The sequence below is a fragment of the Ceratotherium simum genome, chromosome 29, assembly GCF_057802395.1.
Source record: "Ceratotherium simum simum isolate JZ-2026a chromosome 29, ASM5780239v1, whole genome shotgun sequence".
In the NCBI taxonomy this organism is placed as follows: domain Eukaryota; kingdom Metazoa; phylum Chordata; class Mammalia; order Perissodactyla; family Rhinocerotidae; genus Ceratotherium; species Ceratotherium simum.
This window is the reverse complement of record NC_141928.1, coordinates 30,196,225-30,199,088: the sequence shown is the minus strand read 5'-3', so window position 1 is coordinate 30,199,088 and position 2,864 is coordinate 30,196,225.

The window sequence follows — 2,864 nt, the reverse complement described above, 5'->3', positions numbered from 1 at the left end:
TAAGATTAATATTGCTTACTCTTTAAACTGATAAAATTCACTAACTAAGCAGTCCAGGTTGCAGTAATATTCCCTTTCATTTCTGAAAGGTTTAATTTGTGCTTTCACTTTTTTTTTCTTAATCACTTAGCTGGAGATTTATCAATTTTATTAATATTTTCAAATAGCCAACTTCTGGCTTTGTTCATTTCTCTCTCTCTTTTTTTTTTTTGTTTTTTTGTTTTCTACTTCATTTATTTCTGCTCTTTATTCTTTCCTTCTACTTACTTTGAATTACTTTGTTCTTCTTTTTCTGGCTTCTTTAGTTGAAATCTCAGGTAAATGACTTAAAACCTTTCTTGTTTCTTACTATAATCATTTAAAACTATTCTTTTGTCTAAACACTGCTTTACCTGCATCCCACTAATTTTGACATATTCTATTTACAGGATCATTCAGTTCCAAACATGTTTCTGCTTCCCTTGTGACTTCTTCTTTGACACACATTGTTTATTTAGGGGTATATTGCATAATTTACAAATATTTTGAAATTTGCTAGTTATTATTTTGATATTGGTTTAAATTTTCATTCTGTAGTGGTCAGAGAGCATTCTCTGTATATTTTCAGTCTTTTGAAATTTATTGAGACTTGTTTTAGGAAGAAGCATATCTCTATCTTGGTGAATGTTCCACACTCACTTGAAAAAAATGTTATTCTGCAATTGTTGAATCATGTTTTATAAATGTCAATGGACGAATTTCTTTGATAGTGTTTTTCAATTTTCTAAATCCTTGCTGAATTTTTGTTTACTTCATCTACCAATTACTTAAGGTGGGTCTTAAAAATCTCCAGATTTTTAAGATAATTTGTCTATTTTCCCTTTAGTTATGTCTAATTATTGCTTCATGATTTTAAACTATGCTATTAGCTGAATATACATTTAAATTTTATTTTAATGTTTTCTTGATGATTTGACCTTTTTATCATTTATCTCTGGCAATACTCTAATTCTTGAAGTTAATTTGCCTGTTATTGATATAGCCATTCCGACTTTCATTTAGTCTTTGATTTTTTATATCTTTCTCCATCCTTTTACTTTCAACCTACCTGTGTCGTTGTCCAAAGTCTATTTTTTAAAACAACATAAAATCGGGTCTTCCTTTTTTTATCCAGTCTGACAATCTCTGTCTTTCAATTGGAGTTTTTAGTCTACTTATATTTAATTCAATGATTAATATGTTTTTCTTTAAATGTATCATCTTACTATTTGCTTTCCATTTGTCCCCCCTCTTTTTCTTTTATATCTGTCTTTTTTTATTAATGAAGGTTTAAATTATTAGTATTTTTATTCCATTGTTTCTCCTCTATTAGCTTTTAAGCTAAATCTATTTTTAGTATTTATAGTGATTGCTTGCAGGGTTTCAGTATAGTTCCTCAACTTCTTTCACTGAGTGAATTAATATTAAATCACCTAATGTGAATTATAAAAACCTTATGGCAGAAAATTTCCATTTGCCCAAGAATGAAAGAGTTAAAGCAACTGACCTGTGATCCATTCACTCCCTTTACCAGGAGGAATCTCTCAGAGGAAAGAGAAGAAAAATCAGGTTGCCCAGTGTAGGCTCCTTACCAACTGGATCTGAGTGGAGACTAATAATGGTTGCTGGGATCAAGTGACTTTATCTAATCAATGCCTTTTTCAGAGTGTCCCTGGATAAAGAATAACTTATAGTAAATAAACCCTTCTGGGGTTACAGATTATTGTATAATACATGGCTCCCTGAAGAATGTTTCATATGCTACACAATGTGTTAGGATATAAAATGAGATGCATCTTAACTAAAATGCTCTGTGTCAGGTAACTGCAAATCTCACTTAAGACTACGTCCATTATGCTTGGGCTGTGTGCCTGTCTGATGCATGGAGAAACAACCTGGGCTTCAATGGAAATCTAGAAATATTTACCAAACCCCTCCCTTTGGTGGGACATGAATGCCAAACTCTGTCTCCCCTGCCATGAGCTTCTTGTTAAAATCTCTGCTCAACCCTTTCAGCCTTCTAATTGTCACTTTTCCTCGGGTTCCAAGAAGTCTCAGTGTCTTCATGCCCAACTCAGTGGTCAGTCAGGATTTGATGAGAGATATTACATATAGTTTAGTTTCCTTCTTTATGGCTCCCTCTTTTCCGGGATTTCTTCCTAAATTTTCAGCTTCTCTGGAAGCCCCAAACGCTAATCTCTGACTTCTCAGATCAATAAGACTGCTATTTTCTGCATGAGTGCCATCTGCTACCCAGACTTGGGTGTGCCCTCAAAGGAAAAGCTATATAAATGCAAATCTCACCCAGTGTGGTTCCCTTCCTTCGGAGGTTGAATCCCTTCCTGTTCTGCCTGCTCTCCAGGTCGCTCTCCAGGGCCTTCAAGCAGTTGTTATACTTGATTTCTGGTTTACAATTGTTAGTAGTAGGAAGGTTAGTCTGATCTAAGCTAGTCTGCCACAAGATACTCTATGATTACTAGAAGTTGGAAGTCTGAGATATACTTTTTAGGAAGATCTGACAGATTTCCTTTGTACTGGATGTGGGATAAGAGAGAAAAAAAAAAGGAAGCAAGGATTACTTCTAGTTTTTTGGCCTAGTATGTGAGTAAGTGCTAGTGCTATTAATGGAGGTGGAGAAGACTAGAGACTCATAGCATCAGGAAACTTGCCTAGATTTTGGCTATTTCTTTTTTAGACACAAAATTCCGCAGAGGTTCAGAATTTCTCTTCTTTTCAGCGTGCTTTGAGGTATCTCCAAAGCTGAAGGGTGTTCTGGTGCTTTATACATAGTGGGGAGACAAGTCGGCAATCTTCCTCAGTCTTGGTCACTATCTCCTTCTGAGTCT